General features: G+C 47.7%; 3 non-coding genes across 3 annotated transcripts; all 3 read right to left on the minus strand.

The window, feature by feature from the left end:
- LOC136588944 (U6 spliceosomal RNA) lies at positions 1-107 on the minus strand. The gene has a single exon (XR_010787731.1). It is a non-coding gene; the product is annotated as a U6 spliceosomal RNA (small nuclear RNA).
- A 6,239-nt stretch (positions 108-6,346) lies between these two features.
- On the minus strand, positions 6,347-6,453 carry LOC136588945 (U6 spliceosomal RNA). Its single transcript, XR_010787732.1, has one exon. It is a non-coding gene; the product is annotated as a U6 spliceosomal RNA (small nuclear RNA).
- Positions 6,454-23,867: 17,414 nt separating this feature from the next.
- Positions 23,868-23,974, minus strand: LOC136588946 (U6 spliceosomal RNA). Its single transcript, XR_010787733.1, has one exon. It is a non-coding gene; the product is annotated as a U6 spliceosomal RNA (small nuclear RNA).
- Positions 23,975-24,265: the final 291 nt, after the last annotated feature.

Consider the following 24,265-nt stretch of genomic DNA (forward strand, 5'->3'; position numbering starts at 1 on the left):
AAAAATATGGAACGCCTCACGAATTTGCGTGTCATCCTTGCGCAGGGGCCATGCTAATCTTCTCTGTATCGTTCCAATTTTAGTATATGTGCTGCCGAAGCAAGCACAATACTACAGACAGCCCCGGCGGTATTTATGGTCCCGCGGGAGAGAAGTTCTTACATTGTGGAGAGATTACTTTTATAAATTAAAAATAATGTATCCTGCTGTGATATTTTACCTAATATGTCATGCCTGTAATAATAAAACCCATTAATATAGAGTATTTTGGCCAAACTGAAGAGCATTTTGTGACAATGTTATATGCAAATGAGAAGAAGCCGCAGTGCATGCTGGGAAGAATGCTGGTCTCGGAATACGGACCTTGTACCACAGAAGGCGCAGCTGGTGTGGAATGTACTGCGGATGACTGCAGCGCTCTGCTTCCATCAGGAGAGCAGCTGCTCACTGCTGCACCACTGGCTGACGGTCACATTAGGACGTGATTGCCGGCTCACGCCTACTGCTGCTGGACGTGGCGCTATAGCATTAGGGCTGGGCGTGCAGCAGTGCAGCGCCTTCTGCCCACCGGTCTGCCCTGGCCGGAGTACAGCGATGCGTGCCCTTACCTATCAGCTGACAAGTGTGCTCGGCCGCACACACAAGGGGGTCACAGGAATGTCCCACAACATTGTCACACTTCCATGGCTGCCAGGTCAAATTTATCACCAAGATAACATGTATGGGACCATCTGGGAGACCAACTTCTACAACCTACAACTTTGCATGATCTAAAGGTTCAGTTACATAGCAAATGTGGAGCAATATGCCACAGGATACCATACAGAACCTGTATGCCGCCATGCCCGCCAGTATCACATCTGGTATACAAACTAGAGGCAGGGAACAGGGTACTAGAGCCTCCATGCCCACCCGTATCACATCTGGTATCCAAGCTAGAGGCAGTGCAACAGGGTACTAGAGCCTCCATGCCCACCTGTATTACATCTTGTATCCAAACTACAGGTGGTACAACAGGGTACTAGAGCCTCCATGCCTGTCTGTATCACATCTTGTATCCAAGCTAGAGGCAGTACAACAGGGAACTAGAGCCTCCATGCCCGCCCGTATCACATCTGGTATCCAAGCTAGAGGCAGTGCAACAGGGTACTAGAGCCTCCATGCCCACCCGTATCACATCTTGTATCCAAGCTACAGGTGGTACAACAGGGTACTAGAGCCACCATGCCTGCCTGTATCACATCTTGTATCCAAGCTAGAGGTGGTACAACAGGGTACTAGAGCCTCCATGCCTGCCTGTATCACATCTTGTATCCAAGCTAGAGGTGGTACTACAGGGTACTAGAGCCTCCATGCCTGTCTGTATCACATCTTGTTTCCAAGCTAGAGGCAGTACAACAGGGTACTAGAGCCTCCATGCCCGCCCGTATCACATCTTGTATCCAAGCTAGAGGCAGTACAACAGGATACTAGAGCATCCATGCCCACCTGTATCACATCTTGTATCCAAGCTAGAGGCGGTACAACAGGGTACTAGAGCCTCCATGCCCACCTGTATCACATCTTGTATCCAAGCTAGAGGCGGTACAACAGGGTACTAGAGCCTCCATGCCCGCCCGTATCACATCTTGTATCCAAGCTAGAGGCGGTACAACAGGGTACTAGAGCCTCCATGCCCGCCTGTATCACATCTTGTATCCAAACTAGAGGCAGTGCAACAGGGTACTAGAGCCTCCATGCCCACCCGTATCACATCTGGTATCCAAGCTAGAGGCAGTGCAACAGGGTACTAGAGCCTCCATGCCCACCCGTATCACATCTTGTATCCAAGCTAGAGGCAGTGCAACAGGGTACTAGAGCCTCCATGCCCACCCGTATCACATCTTGTATCCAAGCTACAGGTGGTACAACAGGGTACTAGAGCCACCATGAATGCCTGTATCACATCTTGTATCCAAGCTAGAGGTGGTACAACAGGGTACTAGAGCCTCCATGCCTGTCTGTATCGCATCTTGTATCCAAGCTAGAGGCAGTACAACAGGGTACTAGAGCCTCCATGCCCACCCGTACCACATCTGGTATCCAAGCTAGAGGCAGTGCAACAGGGTACTAGAGCCTCCATGCCCGCCCGTATCACATCTTGTATTGTGGTGGAAGCCCAGTATATATCTATATGGATCGGTGGGCCTTGGCAGTAGACAGTTGTCAATTTAACATTCTGTATACATATTTGCTTTCTGTCTTGCTACAAATATAATGTTCTTACAGTTATGCAATAGGTACTTCCGCTTATATGAAATATCTGTTTTATAAACTCTGCTGGATGGAATTTAGCACGCAACCAAGATATAAATATATCTGTTTGTCCGGTTGCATGGGTGATTAAAGGAACTAGGAAGTAGACAATGAACCGAATCTGAGACAAGCTTCCGCTTTCAAGTTACCGCGAAAATTTCCCCAGCAACTTTACTGGAAACGTATGCAAATAACATGGGAGGTTTGTGCAATTTATAGTTCATGATGTAACATCCAATCATATCGAAGGAACCACACGTGGCTCCAAGACAACCCACTCATCTCATCCACCACCTGATGGCCAATCACAGATGACCGGAGGATGGAAGAATTGCAAGATGCTTATCCAATAATTAAACAATACGTTGTATCTATGTAATCTTTGACCTGCCCAGATGGGCGGATGTGTTAAACTCTTAAAACAGGCTACACGCCGATCATTAAAGTTAGAATTGAGGAAGCTATGCATGCTGAACCTCGTGTCAGTGTGGAAACTTCTTATGCACATTATCAATTCAGAATTAATATGGAAGGGTGTAAACATTCCAAATTGAGTAAGCCGTGATTCCGCAAAGGAATTCTACGACAGTATCCAAGCTAGAGACGGTACAACAGGGTACTAGAGCCTCCATGCCCGCCCGTATCACATCTTGTATCCAAGCTAGAGGCGGTACAACAGGGTACTAGAGCCTCCATGCCCGCCCGTATCACATCTTGTATCCAAGCTAGAGGCGGTACAACAGGGTACTAGAGCCTCCATGCCTGTCTGTATCACATCTTGTATCCAAGCTAGAGGCAGTACAACAGGGTACTAGAGCCTCCATGCCCACCTGTATCACATCTTGTATCCAAGCTACAGGTGGTACAACAGGGTACTAGAGCCTCCATGCCTGCCTGTATCACATCTTGTATCCAAGCTAGAGGCAGTACAACAGGGTACTAGAGCCTCCATGCCCGCCCGTATCACATCTTGTATCCAAGCTAGAGGCGGTACAACAGGATACTAGAGCCTCCATGCCCACCTTTATCACATCTTGTATCCAAGCTAGAGGCGGTACAACAGGGTACTAGAGCCTCCATGCCCGCCTGTATCACATCTTGTATCCAAGCTAGAGGCGGTACAACAGGGTACTAGAGCCTCCATGCCCGCCCGTATCACATCTTGTATCCAAGCTAGAGGCGGTACAACAGGGTACTAGAGCCTCCATTCCCGCCTGTATCACATCTTGTATCCAAGCTAGAGGCGGTACAATAGGGTACTAGAGCCTCCATGCCCGCCCGTATCACATCTTGTATCCAAGCTAGAGGCGGTACAACAGGGTACCAGAGCCTCCATGCCTGTCTGTATCACATCTTGTATCCAAGCTAGAGGCGGTACAACAGGGTACTAGAGCCTTCATGCCCGCCCGTATCACATCTTGTATCCAAGCTAGAGGCAGTACAACAGGGTACTAGAGCCTCCATGCCCGCCCGTATCACATCTTGTATCCAAGCTAGATGCGGTACAACAGGGTACTAGAGCCTCCATGCCCACCTGTATCACATCTTGTATCCAAACTAGAGGCAGTGCAACAGGGTACTAGAGCCTCCATGCCCACCCGTATCACATCTGGTATCCAAGCTAGAGGCAGTGCAACAGGGTACTAGAGCCTCCATGCCCGCCCGTATCACATCTTGTATCCAAGCTAGAGGCGGTACAACAGGGTACTAGAGCCTCCATGCCCGCCCGTATCACATCTTGTATCCAAGCTAGAGGCGGTACAACAGGGGACTAGAGCCTCCATGCCCGCCTGTATCACATCTTGTATCCAAGCTAGAGGCAGTACAACAGGGTACTAGAGCCTCCATGCCTGACCGGATCACATCTTGTGTCCAAGCTACAGGCGGTACAACAGGGTACTAGAGCCTCCATGCCCGCCCGTATCACATCTTGTATCCAAGCTAGAGGCGGTACAACAGGGTACTAGAGCCTCCATGCCCGCCTGTATCACATCTTGTATCCAAGCTAGAGAGAATACAACAGGGTACTAGAGCCTCCATGCCCGCCCGTATCACATCTTGTATCCAAGCTAGAGGCGGTACAACAGGGTACTAGAGCCTCCATGCCCGCCTGTATCACATCTTGTATCCAACCTAGAGGCAGTACAACAGGGTACTAGAGCCTCCATGCCTGTCTGTATCACATCTTGTATCCAAGCTAGAGGTGGTACAACAGGGTATTAGAGCCTCCATGCCTATCTGTATCACATCTTGTATCCAAGCTAGAGGCGGTACAACAGGGTACTAGAGCCTCCATGCCCACCTGTATCACATCTTGTATCCAAGCTAGAGGCGGTACAACAGGGTACTAGAGCCTCCATGCCGGCCTGTATCACATCTTGTATCCAAGCTAGAGGCGGTACAACAGGGTACTAGAGCCTCCATGCCCGCCCGTATCACATCTTGTATCCAAGCTACAGGTGGTACAACAGGGTACTAGAGCCTCCATGCCTGTCTGTATCACATCTTGTATCCAAGCTAGAGGCAGTACAACAGGGTACTAGAGCCTCCATGCCCGCCCGTATCACATCTTGTATCCAAGCTAGAGGCGGTACAACAGGGTACTAGAGCCTCTATGCCCGCCCGTATCACATCTTGTATCCAAGCTAGAGGCGGTACAGCAGGGTACTAGAGCCCCCATGCCCGCCTGTATCACATCTTGTATCCAAGCTAGAGACGGTACAACAGGGTACTAGAGCCTCCATGCCTGTCTGTATCACATCTTGTATCCAAGCTAGAGGTGGTGCAACAGGGTATTAGAGCCTCCATGCCTGTCTATATCACATCTTGTATCCAAGCTAGAGGCGGTACAACAGGGTACTAGAGCCTCCATGCCCACCTGTATCACATCTTGTATCCAAGCTAGAGGCGGTACAACAGGGTACTAGAGCCTCCATGCCCGCCCGTATCACATCTTGTATCCAACCTAGAGGCGGTACAACAGGGTACTAGAGCCTCCATGCCCGCCCGTATCACATCTTGTATCCAAGCTAGAGGCGGTACAACAGGGTACTAGAGCCTCTATGCCCGCCTGTATCACATCTTGTATCCAAGCTAGAGGCGGTACAACAGGGTACTAGAGCCTCCATGCCTGTCTGTATCACATCTTGTATCCAAGCTAGAGGCGGTACAACAGGGTACTAGAGCCTCTATGCCTGCCTGTATCACATCTTGTATCCAAGCTAGAGGCGGTACAACAGGATACTAGAGCCTCCATGCCCGCCTGTATCACATCTTGTATCTAAGCTAGAGGCGGTACAACAGGGTACTGGAGTCTTCGTACAAGGCATCAGTTTTCCGCAATAAGGGTGGTTTCACACAGGCAAGAAAATCGTGCGATTTTCGCCTGATGCGATAGTCAGTAAAAAAGCAGATTATGAAACCAACGGTTTCCTTCCCATCTGTGATGTTTTCACTGATGTGATGTTGAGAGAACAAAAAATAACGGCTGCTCTATCTTTCTGCGATGTGCCATTCTTTTTATCTCCCAGGTTTCGCTATGGAGCCGCTCCTTTTTATCGCCTCGCAATGCAACAAGATTGTGTTGCGATGCAATTTTGATAATGGAAAGTCCTATTCATTTTCGCAATAAAAAATTGTACATTTTTTATCGCGCAATTTTATTGTGGCCGTCAGCACTGCGATGGGAGATTATTCTAAAAAAAAAGCATTGCTGGCAACCAAATATTGCAGACACAAAATAGGGGGTCGCCCGTGTGAAAGTCGCCTAAATGATCCTTTTACTCCGATATTGTAATCACTCACTTATAACAACGTTACAATCACACAGACAAAAGTGTCATCCCACAACTTCTGGGGGGGGTTACACTGTACGTGGTTATGGCGCCTCGGGTACATTTGCTGTATGCCTGTAGTCACATGGCACAAAAAATACACCTTTTAGTGGTGGCACCGTGAGACAATTATTATTATTACTCCAAGTTAAAACCTATAAGGAGAAAAAAATGTTATGTTAGAATTTTTTTTTTAATTCTAATTGAAGAATCGGTGCAAAAATATGGAACGCCTCACGAATTTGCGTGTCATCCTTGCGCAGGGGCCATGCTAATCTTCTCTGTATCGTTCCAATTTTAGTATATGTGCTGCCGAAGCAAGCACGATACTGCAGACAGCCCCGGCGGTATTTATGGTCCCGCGGGAGAGAAGTTCTTACATTGTGGAGAGATTACTTTTATAAATTAAAAATAATGTATCCTGCTGTGATATTTTACCTAATATGTCATGCCTGTAATAATAAAACCCATTAATATAGAGTATTTTGGCCAAACTGAAGAGCATTTTGTGACAATGTTATATGCAAATGAGAAGAAGCCGCAGTGCATGCTGGGAAGAATGCTGGTCTCGGAATACGGACCTTGTACCACAGAAGGCGCAGCTGGTGTGGAATGTACTGCGGATGACTGCAGCGTTCTGCTTCCATCAGGAGAGCAGCTGCTCACTGCTGCACCACTGGCTGACGGTCACATTAGGACGTGATTGCCGGCTCACGCCTACTGCTGCTGGACGTGGCGCTATAGCATTAGGGCTGGGCGTGCAGCAGTGCAGCGCCTTCTGCCCACCGGTCTGCCCTGGCCGGAGTACAGCGATGCGTGCCCTTACCTATCAGCTGACAAGTGTGCTCGGCCGCACACACAAGGGGGTCACAGGAATGTCCCACAACATTGTCACACTTCCGTGGCTGCCAGGTCAAATTTATCACCAAGATAACATGTATGGGACCATCTGGGAGACCAACTTCTACAACCTACAACTTTGCATGATCTAAAGGTTCAGTTACATAGCAAATGTGGAGCAATATGCCACAGGATACCATACAGAACCTGTATGCCGCCATGCCCGCCAGTATCACATCTGGTATACAAACTAGAGGTAGTGCAACAGGGTACTAGAGCCTCCATGCCCACCCGTATCACATCTGGTATCCAAGCTAGAGGCAGTGCAACAGGGTACTAGAGCCTCCATTACCACCTGTATTACATCTTGTATCCAAGCTACAGGTGGTACAACAGGGTACTAGAGCCTCCATGCCTGTCTGTATCACATCTTGTATCCAAGCTAGAGGCAGTACAACAGGGAACTAGAGCCTCCATGCCCACCCGTATCACATCTGGTATCCAAGCTAGAGGCAGTGCAACAGGGTACTAGAGTCTCCAAGCCCACCCGTATCACATCTTGTATCCAAGCTACAGGTGGTACAACAGGGTACTAGAGCCTCCATGCCTGCCTGTATCACATCTTGTATCCAAGCTAGAGGTGGTACAACAGGGTACTAGAGCCTCCATGCCTGCCTGTATCACATCTTGTATCCAAGCTAGAGGTGGTACAACAGGGGACTAGAGCCTCCATGCCTGTCTGTATCACATCTTGTATCCAAGCTAGAGGCAGCACAACAGGGTACTAGAGCCTCCATGCCCGCCCGTATCACATCTTGTATCCAAGCTAGAGGTGGTACAACAGGGTACTAGAGCCTCCATGCCCGCCTGTATCACATCTTGTATCCAACCTGGAGGCGGTACTACAGGGTACTAGAGCCTCCATGCCTGTCTGTATCACATCTTGTATCCAAGCTAGAGGTGGGACAACAGGGTATTAGAGCCTCCATGCCTATCTATATCACATCTTGTATCCAAGCTAGAGGCGGTACAACAGGGTACTAGAGCCTCCATGCCCATCTGTATCACATCTTGTATCCAAGCTAGAGGCGGTACAACAGGGTACTAGAGCCTCCATGCCGGCCTGTATCACATCTTGTATCCAAGCTAGAGGCGGTACAACAGGGTACTAGAGCCTCCATGCCCGCCCGTATCACATCTTGTATCCAAGCTACAGGTGGTACAACAGGGTACTAGAGCCTCCATGCCTGTCTGTATCACATCTTGTATCCAAGCTAGAGGCAGTACAACAGTGTACTAGAGCCTCCATGCCCGCCCGTATCACATCTTGTATCCAAGCTAGAGGCGGTACAACAGGGTACTAGAGCCTCCATGCCCGCCCGTATCACATCTTGTATCCAAGCTAGAGGTGGTACAACAGGGTACTAGAGCCTCCATGCCCACCTGTATCACATCTTGTATCCAAGCTAGAGGCAGTACAACAGGGTACTAGAGCCTCCATGCCTGTCTGTATCACATCTTGTATCCAGGCTAGAGGTGGTACAACAGGGTATTAGAGCCTCCATGCCTGTCTATATCACATCTTGTATCCAAGCTAGAGGCGGTACAACAGGGTACTAGAGTCTCCATGCCCACCTGTATCACATCTTGTATCCAAGCTAGAGGCGGTACAACAGGGTACTAGAGCCTCCATGCCCGCCCGTATCACATCTTGTATCCAAGCTAGAGGCGGTACAACAAGGTACTAGAGCCTCCATGCCCGCCTGTATCACATCTTGTATCCAAGCTAGAGGCAGTACAACAGGGTACTAGAGCCTCCTTGCCTGTCTGTATCACATCTTGTATCCAAGCTAGAGGTGGTACAACAGGGTATTAGAGCCTCCATGCCTGTCTATATCACATCTTGTATCCAAGCTAGAGGCGGTACAACAGGGTACTAGAGCCTCCATGCCCACCCGTATCACATCTTGTATCCAAGCTAGAGGCGGTACAACAGGGTACTAGAGCCTCCATGCCCGCCCGTATCACATCTTGTATCCAACCTAGAGGCGGTACAACAGGGTACTAGAGCCTCCATGCCCGCCCGTATCACATCTTGTATCCCAGCTAGAGGCGGTACAACAGGGTACTAGAGCCTCTATGCCCGCCTGTATCACATCTTGTATCCAAGCTAGAGGCGGTACAACAGGGTACTAGAGCCTCTATGCCCACCCGTATCACATCTTGTATCCAAGCTACAGGTGGTACAACAGGGTACTAGAGCCTCCATGCCTGCCTGTATCACATCTTGTATCCAAGCTAGAGGTGGTACAACAGGGTACTAGAGCCTCCATGCCTGTCTGTATCACATCTTGTATCCAAGCTAGAGGCAGTACAACAGGGTACTAGAGCTTCCATGCCCACCCGTATCACATCTTGTATCCAAGCTAGAGGCAGTACAACAGGATACTAGAGCATCCATGCCCACCTGTATCACATCTTGTATCCAAACTAGAGGCAGTGCAACAGGGTACTAGAGCCTCCATGCCCACCCGTATCACATCTGGTATCCAAGCTAGAGGCAGTGCAACAGGGTACTAGAGCCTCCATGCCCACCCGTATCACATCTGGTATCCAAGCTAGAGGCAGTGCAACAGGGTACTAGAGCCTCCATGCCCACCCGTATCACATCTTGTATCCAAGCTACAGGTGGTACAACAGGGTACTAGAGCCTCCATGCCTGCCTGTATCACATCTTGTATCCAAGCTAGAGGTGGTACAACAGGGTACTAGAGCCTCCATGCCTGTCTGTATCACATCTTGTATCCAAGCTAGAGGCAGTACAACAGGGTACTAGAGCCTCCATGCCCACCTGTATCACATCTTGTGTCCAAGCTACAGGTGGTACAACAGGGTACTATTGCCTCCATGCCTGCCTGTATCACATCTTGTATCCAAGCTAGAGGCGGTACAACAGGGTACTAGAGCCTCCATGCCCGCCCGTATCACATCTTGTATCCAAGCTAGAGGCGGTACAACAGGGTACTAGAGCCTCCATGCCCGCCTGTATCACATCTTGTATCCAAGCTAGAGGCAGTACAACAGGGTACTAGAGCCTCCATGCCTGTCTGTATCACATCTTGTATCCAAGCTAGAGGTGGTACAACAGGGTATTAGAGCCTCCATGCCTGTCTATATCACATCTTGTATCCAAGCTAGAGGCGGTACAACAGGGTACTAGAGCCTCCATGCCCACCTGTATTACATCTTGTATCCAAGCTAGAGGTGGTACAACAGGGTACTAGAGCCTCCATGCCTGCCTGTATCACATCTTGTATCCAAGCTAGAGGTGGTACAACAGGGTACTAGAGCCTCCATGCCTGCCTGTATCACATCTTGTATCCAAGCTAGAGGTGGTACAACAGGGTACTAGAGCCTCCATGCCTGTCTGTATCACATCTTGTATCCAAGCTAGAGGCAGTACAACAGGATACTAGAGCATCCATGCCCACCTGTATCACATCTTGTATCCAAGCTAGAGGCGGTACAACAGGGTACTAGAGCCTCCATGCCCGCCTGTATCACATCTTGTGTCCAAGCTACAGGTGGTACAACAGGGTACTTTTGCCTCCATGCCTGCCTGTATCACATCTTGTATCCAAGCTAGAGGCAGTACAACAGGGTACTAGAGCCTCCATGCCCGCCCGTATCGCATCTTGTATCCAAGCTACAGGTGGTACAACAGGGTACTAGAGCCTCCATGCCTGTCTGTATCACATCTTGTATCCAAGCTAGAGGCAGTACAACAGTGTACTAGAGCCTCCATGCCCGCCCGTATCACATCTTGTATCCAAGCTAGAGGCAGTACAACAGGGTACTAGAGCCTCCATGCCCGCCCGTATCACATCTTGTATCCAAGCTAGAGGCGGTACAACAGGGTACTAGAGCCTCCATGCCCGCCTGTATCACATCTTGTATCCAAGCTAGAGGTGGTACAACAGGGTACTAGAGCCTCCATGCCTGCCTGTATCACATCTTGTATCCAAGCTACAGGTGGTACAACAGGGTACTAGAGCCTTCATGCCTGTCTGTATCACATCTTGTATCCAAGCTAGAGGCAGTACAACAGGATACTAGAGCATCCATGCCCACCTGTATCACATCTTGTATCCAAGCTAGAGGCGGTACAACAGGGTACTAGAGCCTCCATGCCCGCCTGTATCACATCTTGTATCCAAGCTAGAGGCGGTACAACAGGGTACTAGAGCCTCCATGCCCGCCCGTATCACATCTTGTATCCAAGCTAGAGGCGGTACAACAGGGTACTAGAGCCTCCATGCCCGCCCGTATCACATCTTGTATCCAAGCTAGAGGCGGTACAACAGGGTACTAGAGCCTCCATGCCCGCCTGTATCACATCTTGTATCCAAGCTAGAGGCAGTACAACAGGGTACTAGAGCCTCCATGCCCGCCTGTATCACATCTTGTATCCAACCTAGAGGCGGTACAACAGGGTACTAGAGCCTCCATGCCTGTCTGTATCACATCTTGTATCCAAGCTAGAGGTGGTACAACAGGGTATTAGAGCCTCCATGCCTATCTATATCACATCTTGTATCCAAGCTAGAGGTGGTACAACAGGGTACTAGAGCCTCGATGCCCACCTGTATCACATCTTGTATACAAGCTAGAGGCGGTACAACAGGGTACTAGAGCCTTGATGCCCACCTGTATCACATCTTGTATCGAAGCTAGAGGCGGTACAACAGGGTACTAGAGCCTCCATGCCGGCCTGTATCACATCTTGTATCCAAGCTACAGGTGGTACAACAGGGTACTAGAGCCTCCATGCCTCTCTGTATCACATCTTGTATCCAAGCTAGAGGCAGTACAACAGTGTACTAGAGCCTCCATGCCCGCCCGTATCACATCTTGTATCCAAGCTAGAGGCGGTACAACAGTGTACTAGAGCCTCCATGCCCGCCTGTATCACATCTTGTATCCAAGCTAGAGGCAGTACAACAGGGTACTAGAGCCTCCATGCCTGTCTGTATCACATCTTGTATCCAAGCTAGAGGTGGTACAACAGGGTATTAGAGCCTCCATGCCTGTCTATATCACATCTTGTATCCAAGCTAGAGGCGGTACAACAGGGTACTAGAGCCTCCATGCCCACCTGTATCACATCTTGTATCCAAGCTAGAGGCGGTACAAAAGGGTACTAGAGCCTCCATGCCGGCCTGTATCACATCTTGTATCCAAGCTAGAGGCGGTACAAGAGGGTACTAGAGCCTCCATGCCCGCCCGTATAACATCTTGTATCCCAGCTAGAGGCGGTACAACAGGGTACTAGAGCCTCTATGCCCGCCTGTATCACATCTTGTATCCAAGCTAGAGGCGGTACAACAGGGTACTAGAGCCTCTATGCCTGCCTGTATCACATCTTGTATCCAAGCTAGAGGCGGTACAACAGGGTACTAGAGCCTCCATGCCCGCCCGTATCACATCTTGTATCCAAGCTACAGGTGCTATAACAGGGTACTAGAGCCTCCATGCCTGTCTGTATCACATCTTGTATCCAAGCTAGAGGCAGTACAACAGGGAACTAGAGCCTCCATGCCCACCCGTATCACATCTGGTATCCAAGCTAGAGGCAGTGCAACAGGGTACTAGAGCCTCCATGCCCACCCGTATCACATCTTGTATCCAAGCTACAGGTGGTACAACAGGGTACTAGAGCCTCCATGCCTGCCTGTATCACATCTTGTATCCAACCTAGAGGTGGTACAACAGGGTACTAGAGCCTCCATGCCTGCCTGTATCACATCTTGTATCCAAGCTAGAGGTGGTACAACAGGGTACTAGAGCCTCCATGCCCGCCTGTATCACATCTTGTATCCAAGCTAGAGGCGGTACAACAGGGTACTAGAGCCTCCATGCCCGCCCGTATCACATCTTGTATCCAAGCTAGAGGTGGTACAACAGGGTACCAGAGCCTCCAAGCCCACCCCTATCACTTTTTATATCCAAGCTAGAGGCGGTACAACAGGGTACTAGAGCCTCCATGCCTGTCTGTATCACATCTTGTATCCAAGCTAGAGGCGGTACAACAGGGTACTAGAGCCTTCATGCCCGCCCGTATCACATCTTGTATCCAAGCTAGAGGCAGTACAACAGGGTACTAGAGCCTCCATGCCCGCCCGCATCACATCTTGTATCCAAGCTAGAGGCGGTACAACAGGGTACTAGAGCCTCCATGCCCACCTGTATCACATCTTGTATCCAAACTAGAGGCAGTGCAACAGGGTACTAGAGCCTCCATGCCCACCCGTATCACATCTGGTATCCAAGCTAGAGACAGTGCAACAGGGTACTAGAGCCTCCATGCCCACCCGTATCACATCTTGTATCCAAGCTAGAGGCAGTGCAACAGGGTACTAGAGCCTCCATGCCCACCCGTATCACATCTTGTATCCAAGCTACAGGTGGTACAACAGGGTACTAGAGCCTCCATGCCTGCCTGTATCACATCTTGTATCCAAGCTAGAGGTGGTACAACAGGGTACTAGAGCCTCCATGCCTGTCTGTATCACATCTTGTATCCAAGCTAGAGGCAGTACAACAGGGTACTAGAGCCTCCATGCCCACCTGTATCACATCTTGTGTCCAAGCTACAGGTGGTACAACAGGGTACTATTGCCTCCATGCCTGCCTGTATCACATCTTGTATCCAAGCTAGAGGCGGTACAACAGGGTACTAGACCCTCCATGCCCGCCCGTATCACATCTTGTTTCCAAGCTAGAGGCGGTACAACAGGGTACTAGAGCCTCCATGCCCGCCTGTATCACATCTTGTATCCAAGCTAGAGGCAGTACAACAGGGTACTAGAGCCTCCATGCCTGTCTGTATCACATCTTGTATCCAAGCTAGAGGTGGTACAACAGGGTATTAGAGCCTCCATGCCTGTCTATATCACATCTTGTATCCAAGCTAGAGGCGGTACAACAGGGTACTAGAGCCTCCATGCCCACCTGTATTACATCTTGTATCCAAGCTAGAGGTGGTACAACAGGGTACTAGAGCCTCCATGCCTGCCTGTATCACATCTTGTATCCAAGCTAGTGGTGGTACAACAGGGTACTAGAGCCTCCATGCCTGTCTGTATCACATCTTGTATCCAAGCTAGAGGCAGTACAACAGGATACTAGAGCATCCATGCCCGCCTGTATCACATCTTGTGTCCAAGCTACAGGTGGTACAACAGGGTACTTTTGCCTCCATGCCTGCCTGTATCACATCTTGTATCCAAGCTAGAGGCAGTACAACAGGGTACTAGAGCCTCCATGCCCGCCCGTATCGCATCTTGTATCCAAGCTACAGGTGGTACAACAGGGTACTAGAGCCTCCATGCCTGTCTGTATCACATCTTGTATCCAAGCTAGAGGCAGTACAACAGGGTACTAGAGCCTCCATGCCCGCCCGTATCACATCTTGTATCCAAGCTAGAGGCAGTACAACAGGGTACTAGAGCCTCCATGCCCGCCCGTATCACATCTTGTATCCAAGCTAGAGGCGGTACAACAGGGTACTAGAGCCTCCATGCCCGCCTGTATCACATCTTGTATCCAAGCTAGAGGCAGTACAACAGGGTACTAGAGCCTCCATGCCTGTCTGTATCACATCTTGTATCCAAGCTAGAGGTGGTACAACAGGGTATTAGAGCCTCCATGCCTGTCTATATCACATCTTGTATCCAAGCTAGAGGCGGTACAACAGGGTACTAGAGCCTCCATGCCCACCTATATTACATCTTGTATCCAAGCTAGAGGTGGTACAACAGGGTACTAGAGCCTCCATGCCTGCCTGTATCACATCTTGTATCCAAGCTAGAGGTGGTACAACAGGGTACTAGAGCCTCCATGCCTGCCTGTATCACATCTTGTATCCAAGCTAGAGGTGGTACAACAGGGTACTAGAGCCTCCATGCCTGTCTGTATCACATCTTGTATCCAAGCTAGAGGCAGTACAACAGGATACTAGAGCATCCATGCCCACCTGTATCACATCCTGTATCCAAGCTAGAGGCGGCACAACAGGGTACTAGAGCCTCCATGCCCGCCTGTATCACATCTTGTATCCAAGCTAGAGGTGGTACAACAGGGTACTAGAGCCTCCATGCCCACCTGTATCACATTTTGTATCCAAGCTAGAGGCGGTACAACAGGGTACTAGAGCCTCGATGCCCACCTGTATCACATCTTGTATCCAAGCTAGAGGCGGTACAACAGGGTACTAGAGCCTCCATGCCCGCCCGTATCACATCTTGTATCCAAGCTAGAGGCGGAACAACAGGGTACTAGAGCCTCCATGCCCGCCTGTATCACATCTTGTATCCAACCTAGAGGCGGTACAACAGGGTACTAGAGCCTCCATGCCTGTCTGTATCACATCTTGTATCCAAGCTAGAGGTGGTACAACAGGGTATTAGAGCCTCCATGCCTATCTATATCACATCTTGTATCCAAGCTAGAGGCGGTACAACAGGGTACTAGAGCCTCCATGCCCACCTGTATCACATCTTGTATCCAAGCTAGAGGCGGTACAACAGTGTACTAGAGCCTCCATGCCCGCCCGTATCACATCTTGTATCCAAGCTAGAGGCGGTACAACAGGGTACTAGAGCCTCCATGCCCGCCTGTATCACATCTTGTATCCAAGCTAGAGGCAGTACAACAGGGTACTAGAGCCTCCATGCCTGTCTGTATCACATCTTGTATCCAAGCTAGAGGCGGTACAACAGGGTACTAGAGCCTCTATGCCTGTCTGTATCACATCTTGTATCTAAGCTAGATGCGGTACAACAGGGTACTGGAGTCTTCGTACAAGGCATCAGTTTTCCGCAATAAGGGTGGTTTCAGACAGGCAAGAAAATCGTGCGATTTTCGCCTGATGCGATAGTCAGTAAAAAAGCAGATTATGGGGGGGCGTGGCCTGGACGAGCTTAAGATGGCCGTGTAAATCCGGAGCTCCGCTCGGTCTTCCACCTAAAAGCTACCCTTAGCCGATGAAAAAGAGCTTCCCCTCTCGCAAAATACCTCCAGTAACCTCCCTGGACCTGAGCACTCATCAGGAAATGTCCCGACGCCGAGCTCAGCGCCCGCAGCCGAAGCGGCTGGAGGAGTTCTTCACAGCGCCGACAGCTAAACTGACACCTGCAGCGAGTGCTCCGAACTGTCCCGCGCCCTGCACAAGCATAGGAGGAGAAGGCTCTCTCTCTCCACTGGCACCGGAGGACTCCTCACCAGATCGGTCTCCTGGAATTGCGGTGAGTGAAACTGCAAACACCTCAGACCACATTAAAAAGACTGACAAAAGGCTTAGCAGTGCCCACAATATGCCCACAAAATGGCGCCCGGCACTCCCAGGCATACAACACCAGAGGAAACTGCTTGTTCTGCTTATTCAGACTGTTAAAAGCAGAGTTCTCGGTCTGGGGAGAGTTCCCCCACAGATCACGTATTACACACCTCTGACAGTGAGCTCCAAGAATCCCTAGCTCCTCATATGCCCGCAGAAAAAAGACATAACATGTCTCCACATGATGCCCACAAAATGGCGTCGGTCTCCTCTTCACTTGCAGTGAAAGGACAGTCCCCTACAATAAGTCCGCTCAAACAGAAACCCAGATTGGAAGAGCCATTAAACAAACAACTAAACACCCCATCTATAAAAGAGTACATTACAGCTCTCCCTTCATCCTCTCAACCAGCTTCAGAGTCTTTCATTAAGGAGATGGTAATCGCTTTCAGCGACTCCCTACAACACAATTTTAACTCTTTGAAAACCTCCCTTAAAGCCACATTAGAAGACCTAGGAGAAAGAGTATCTCATACAGAAAATAAAATGGGAGAATTCTCTCAGTCGCATAATGCATTGATAGATGCGCATTACGAGCTGGTAGAGGAAGTAACCCAACTTAAAACGAAATTAGCCGACATGGAGGATAGAAACAGGAGAAACAATATTAAATTCCGTGGAATCCCGGAAAACATCTCAACATCTGAAATTCCAACGTACTTAAAGAGCTTAATGGCTACTTTGCTCCCCAATGCCTCCAACCTAGATCTATCAATTGACAGAGCACATAGGCTACCCAAGCCTAGATTTCTCGCAGACTCTATCCCAAGAGACATTATTGCAAGAATACACTTTTTCCAGACAAAAGAAGCCCTCATGCTAGCCGCGAGGAAAGTAAATCCGCTACCAGCACCCTTAGAAAATATCCGTCTATATACAGATTTATCCAAAACCACTATGCAGGAGAGAAAGAGATTCTCCTCATTCACCGAAGCTCTACGCCATGAAAAAATTCCATATAGATGGGGCTTCCCGACTAAAATCCTGATAAAGAAAGACGACACTATCCACGTTATTCTCAAACCAGAAGATGCCGTCCAGATTTGCAGAAAATGGGGGATAAATATACCTCCACCAAATAACCAAAATACATTCTCAAAGAACAGCTACGCGAAAGATCAAAGGCCGCCTTACAACTAACCACCTTCTGAGAAGAGGAAGTTCCTTCAATTTTAACCTCTCGAAAATATGAGGTGGTCAGGCCCGGCGTATTCCAGGCGAACTTTCCCCCCCCAATATTTTTGGTACAGGTTTTTAACCTGAAACAAACCATACCTCACTCTATTTCACACCTGAAAAGTCAAATATTACTGTCTTGATTCTTAGTTGCATTCTTTCTCTTTTTCTTCCTTCCAATCTTAAAAGTAAAATTTGCAACGTTATTTTGCAATATTGAGATACTTTAGATATCTGTTAAGGAATATAAAAAGTGGTTTCACCGTTATTTTGTTAATCCTCTTAACCACTAACAGGTCCACGTAACGCCCGACTTTCCACGTCTCTCACCTCCTACTTCAACAAACGTAGAAACAATGCCAATAAAAATATTTTCTATAAACGCAAATGGGCTGAATTCCCCTTTTAAAAGATCCTCACTATGGAAGGAAGCAATTTCCCCCAATGCGGATGTTGTGTGTGTGCAGGAAACTCACCTTGCATCCTCCACCTCCTTGACACTACTTCACAAAAAATTTCCTAAAATTTTTACTGCATGCTCCTCAAAAAAGAAAGCAGGGGTTTTAATAGCATTTAGAGATACTATTCATACAGAAATTCTTTCAGAAACCGCAGATCCTGACGGTAGATATCTCATCCTGACAGGGTTATTAAACTCTAAACCATTTACACTTGTAAACCTATACGCGCCTAATTACGCCCCGCTACGCTTCTTAAATAAACTAATGAGGAAAATTAGGAAATGCGAAACAGGAACCTTAATCATATGCGGAGACTTTAATGCAGTCCCGGATAAATCAATGGACTCATCAAGAGGACAACTAAGATCCTCTCCCTCTCTGCTACCCTGGCTACATAAGGAAAATATCTTTGACACTTTCAGATGCTTAAACGCATCCTCAAAAGAATATTCCTTCTACTCGGCTAGATATAAGTCCTTCTCCAGAATTGATCTCATCCTAACCAACAAAAACGCTTTATCACTACTCACGAGAGCCCAAATAGGCAAAATAACATGGTCCGACCACGCCCCAACATTACTCTCCATAAATCTGGAAGGCTCACAGGGAAAAACAAAAACTTGGAGAAACAATACGTATCTCATGAAAATCCCGAAATTTCGTGAAAAAATCCAGACAGACCTAGGAGAATATTTTTCAAACAACACTACCTCTGAGGTATCCCCACTCACTATTTGGAATGCTCACAAAGCATTTATAAGAGGTTCCTTAATTACAATTAGTTCACAATACAAAAAGGAAAAAACGAAACACTTAGACACGCTTATAACTCAGATATCCATCACAGAACAAAAATTACGCGAGTCCCCTACGGAAAAGATACACGAGGAACTGTTTGAATTAAGACACAAACTTAGGAATACCCTGCTCGACAACTACGACAGAGAGCAGAAATCATTCCGCTCCACCTTCTACATTTCCAACAATAAACCCTCGCGCATGATGGCGAAAATGGTCAAAAAAAGAATACAAAAATCTTCAATTCCCTTCATTCTAGACCCAAACAACCAAAAGACAAAACTATTCCATCCCAACCAAATATCAGAAACCTTCCGACAATATTATAAAAAACTCTATAATTTAAGGGAAGATAAAGACACGCCCCAACCATCTCCCCAGATAATAAACTCCTTTCTAAAGAAAATAAAACTTCCAACCCTTACAGAAAAACACCTAACCTACTTAAATACTCCTATCTCACCCGAGGAAATTAAAGACACCATTCAAACCTTAAAACTACAGAAAGCACCTGGTCCAGATGGATTCTCGAATGATTACTACAAAACCTTTTACTCACCTCTGGTCTCTCATATGTCACAGGCTTTCAACCAAGGCATCCAACAACATTCTTTCCCCCCGGAGATGTTAGAAGCAACGATAGTCACAATTCCTAAACCCGGGAAAAATCCCACCTCTCCGGACAACTTTAGGCCTATCTCGCTACTTAATTGCGATATTAAAATCTATGCAAAAACCATCGCCCGCAGACTCATAAATATCCTACCTGATATAGTGCATTCAGATCAGGTAGGTTTCACTAGTGGAAGACAGGCATCAGATGCGACCAGAAGAATCCTAAATCTGATCCATAAAAATTCCAAAACTCAATCCCCTTCTATACTGGTGTCCCTGGATGCTGAAAAAGCATTTGACCGCCTGCATTGGGAATTTGCTTTTTCGACACTAAATAAATTTGGATTCAGCGGTAACATCTTTAACGCAATAACAGCACTATATACAACTCCATCAGCTAGAGTCCTAGTAGATGGGAATCTATCAAACTCATTTTCTATAACTAACGGTACTCGCCAAGGATGCCCCTTATCACCTCTATTATTTACACTGGTCATGGAACCCCTAGCTGAACACATTAGAAACAACTCAGACATACACGGCATTCACGCAGGACACCGCCAACACAAAATCAGTCTATTTGCAGACGACATCCTACTCACACTTACAAATCCACTTCAATCCCTCAGAAAAGTACACCATATCCTATCCGAATTCGCAGAGGCATCCTTTTACAAACTAAACATTACTAAATCCCAAATTCTGGGCATACACATAAATGAAAACCTAAAACAAGATATCAAAAGAGAATTCTTGTTCCAATGGCAGAATAATAGTATCCCATACTTAGGGATAAAATTATGCTACCCCATTTCAAACTTAAAGGAGATGTCTCGAGGAAGCAGTGATTTTTTTTTTTTGCCCAGTCCCCCCCATTAAGTATACATTACTAAGCCCCCCTGTAAATGACTTTTCTAGCTGGTTCGTACTTACCGTTCCAGCGTTTCAGCAACTTATAAAAGTTTCCCCAAGATGGCCGCCGACTCTTTTCCCGTCGCTCGCTGCAGCCCGACGTGCGCGCTCCCGAGACGCTGCCAGCTGTGTCTCCATGGCAACACGACGCCCCGCAGCCGCCGACCGGACCCACCGCAGCCGCCGACCAGTCACCCACCGCCAGGCAGCAGGTAACCGGCGCTAGCCCCCGGCTCGCCAGCGCTACGCTCCCGGCTCCCCAGCGCTACGCTCCCGGCTCCCCAGCGCTACACTCCCGGCTCCCCAGCGCTAGACCCTCAGCCCAGGTGAAGGCCCCGGAGCCCAGCGCTAGGCCCCGGAGCCCAGGTGAAGGCCCCGGAGCCCAGCGCTAGGTTCCGGAGCCCAGGTGAAGGCCCCGGAGCCCAGCGCTGGGTTCCGGAGCCCAGGTGAAGGCCCCGGAGCCCAGCGCTAGGTTCCGGAGCCCAGCGCTGGGTTCCGGAGCCCAGCGCTGGGTTCCGGAGCCCAGCGCTGGGCTCCGGGGCCTTCACCTGTCAGTGAACATCACCCCCGACCCATCACTTACCTGGGCGGCTTCTCGGGACAGCTGGACACCTGGGCAGCTTCTCAGGACGGCAGCTCCAGTTTCTGCACCTTCCTCTAACAGAGGAAGGTACAGAATGGCCGCTCCAGCGCGCTCCCGAGCAGTGACAGCTCGTCTGCGCATGCGCAGAAGAGCTGTAGCGGGGAGCACACTGAAGCGGCTCGTGCTGAATGGAGAAGACCGGACTGCGCAAGCGCGTCTAAAAAAGCAAGCTGCCAGCGAATTTAGACGGAACCATGGAGACGAGGACGCTAGCAACGGAGCAGGTAAGTGGAATAACTTCTGTATGGCTCATATTTAATGCACGATGTACATTACAAAGTGCATTAATATGGCCATACGGAAGTGTATAACCCCACTTGGTTTCGCGAGACCACCCCTTTAATCCCGGCTAACTTCTCCCCCCTCCTAACGGAGATACAAAAAGAACTAGACGCTTTCAGCACACGAAACCTATCGTGGTTGGGACGAGTGACAGCATACAAAATGATTATTCTCCCAAACATTTTACACTTCTTCAGAACCCTACCTATACAAGTTCCGAAACAAATAGTCCAAAGTTTTCAAAAACAACTATCCAAATATATTTGGCAAAATAAAAAACCAAGAATAGCACTCTCTATCCTATCATTAAATAGAGACCAGGGAGGTTTAAGCCTGCCCAATCTAGAATTCTATCGTAAGGCCACTATTTTAAGTCAAATATCCTCTTGGATAAAATATAACGCAAACATAAGTTGGCCTGCTTTGGAAACAGAATACAACAAACAGAGACCTCTAACTTTACTGTTATACGCACAAACTCTAGCCTCAACTGCTCCTCACTTTAACAAACACTTGAACCTCCCCGGTCTCTCTCCTACTATGCAGGCCACGTTGGAGGCCTGGAGGGATTTCTTACAAAAAACTGAAAAACATTCTAGCAACGTCTTTAACAAAATACCCCTCAGAACACTGGAATATTTCATTCCCGACCTCTATTTAAAACCATGGCTAGACAGAGGAATCATATATTTCTCTGACCTGTTTCCCAAGAAACACTTCATATCCTTCCAGGAACTTCAATCTAAATACCACATAACATCGCATGAAAAACTCAAATATCTCCAAATCGCTTCCTTTTTTCATTTACAAGATATTAAATCTCTGAAAATCCCCAAACCAGTGCTTATCATACTAAACAACACCCAAAAGATACCAAATACGAGATCTTTTTATGATGTTTTCACAGGCCTGCTGGGAACAACAAAAAAATGCCACTTACTTAACTGGGAAAGAGACTTAGAACATGAAATTCCCACAGACCATTGGAAGAAAGCATTTAGATGGGCAAAACGGGCCTCACGAGGGGCAAACTTGATAGAGACCCATTTAAAGGTACTTACCAGATGGTATTTCACTCCAACTCTGCTAAAAAGCAGAAATTTATCCCCAAATGACCTATGCTGGAGAGGATGTGGAGGTCGAGGTTCCCTGCTACACATCTTTTGGAATTGTCCACGCCTAAAACCTTTCTGGAAAGACACATACAAAATACTACAAGATGTTTCTGGAATTCGCCTACCTTTCAACCCAAAACTAGCCTTACTTCTAGTAGACTCGGATGGGATAGCTCCTCAAACAAAAAACCTCATAGGACATATCCTGTTGGGTGCCAAATTTCTGGTCACTAAAAACTGGAGGTCTGAATCCCTGCCGAGTCGGTCAGATCTCATACATTTGATATCTAAACATAGCTCATTTGAAAAAATACTAGCCCTAAGAAGTAATACGATTCTGAAATTTAATGAGACGTGGGGACCCTGGGTAAAACTATTCTCGAACAAAAACATTTCATCACTGGACCTACCTGAAGATTAAGTGCTGTTTATAGGCCTTGTTTATGGCCTTCCCTTGCTTCTAATTTACCTACCCATCTCACTTCCCCCACCCATCTACCCACCTCATCCCCCTTTTTACTCCTCGACCTTCCCTCTCCCTCCCCTCCCCCCCTCCCCCCCCCCCCCCCCACAATAACTAGCAGTCGCATGACACATTCGATAATGATGCAACAATTGTTTAAACTGTACAAATTATGCTACTGGTTTTTCTCTTTTATTCACCCCCCCCCCCCCCTTAATATTGAAAAATGTTTCGGACAGCATGCCAATGTTTAACATGTGATCCACCCGCTAAAGTAATGTAAGTAATAATTGTTTACTTCTCATACATGTCTACATGCAAAAGTATTTTGATAATTTGTATCACATACGCAAGCTGTCCAACAATAAAAATCTTTGATTTAAAAAAAAAAAAAGCAGATTATGAAACCAACGGTTTCCTTCCCATCTGTGATGTTTTCACTGATGTGATGTTGAGAGAACAAAAAATAACGGCTGCTCTATCTTTCTGCGATGTGCGATTCTTTTTATCTCCCAGGTTTCGCTATGGAGCCGCTCCTTTTTATCGCCTCGCAATGCAACAAGATTGTGTTGCGATGCAATTTTGATAATGGAAAGTCCTATTCATTTTCGCAATAAAAAATTGTACATTTTTTATCGCGCAATTTTATTGTGGCCGTCAGCACTGCGATGGGAGATTATTCTAAAAAAAAAGCATTGCTGGCAACCAAATATTGCAGACACAAAATAGGGGGTCGCCCGTGTGAAAGTCGCCTAAATGATCCTTTTACTCCAATATTGTAATCACTCACTTATAACAACGTTACAATCACACAGACAAAAGTGTCATCCCACAACTTCTGGGGGGGGTTACACTGTACGTGGTTATGGCGCCTCGGGTACATTTGCTGTATGCCTGTAGTCACATGGCACAAAAAATAGACCTTTTAGTGGTGGCACCGTGAGACAATTATTATTATTACTCCGAGTTAAAACCTATAAGGAGAAAAAAATGTTATGTTAGAATTTTTTTTTTAATTCTAATTGAAGAATCGGTGCAAAAATATGGAACGCCTCACGAATTTGCGTGTCATCCTTGCGCAGGGGCCATGCTAATCTTCTCTGTATCGTTCCAATTTTAGTATATGTGCTGCCGAAGCAAGCACGATACTGCAGACAGCCCCGGCGGTATTTATGGTCCCGCGGGAGAGAAGTTCTTACATTGTGGAGAGATTACTTTTATAAATTAAAAATAATGTATCCTGCTGTGATATTTTACCTAATATGTCATGCCTGTAATAATAAAATCCATTAATATAGAGTATTTTCGCCAAACTGAAGAGCATTTTGTGACAATGTTATATGCAAATGAGAAGAAGCTGCAGTGCATGCTGGGAAGAATGCTGGTCTCGGAATACGGACCTTGTACCACAGAAGGCGCAGCTGGTGTGGAATGT

The sequence above is a fragment of the Eleutherodactylus coqui genome, chromosome 13 (assembly GCF_035609145.1).
Source record: "Eleutherodactylus coqui strain aEleCoq1 chromosome 13, aEleCoq1.hap1, whole genome shotgun sequence".
NCBI lineage: Eukaryota > Metazoa > Chordata > Amphibia > Anura > Eleutherodactylidae > Eleutherodactylus > Eleutherodactylus coqui.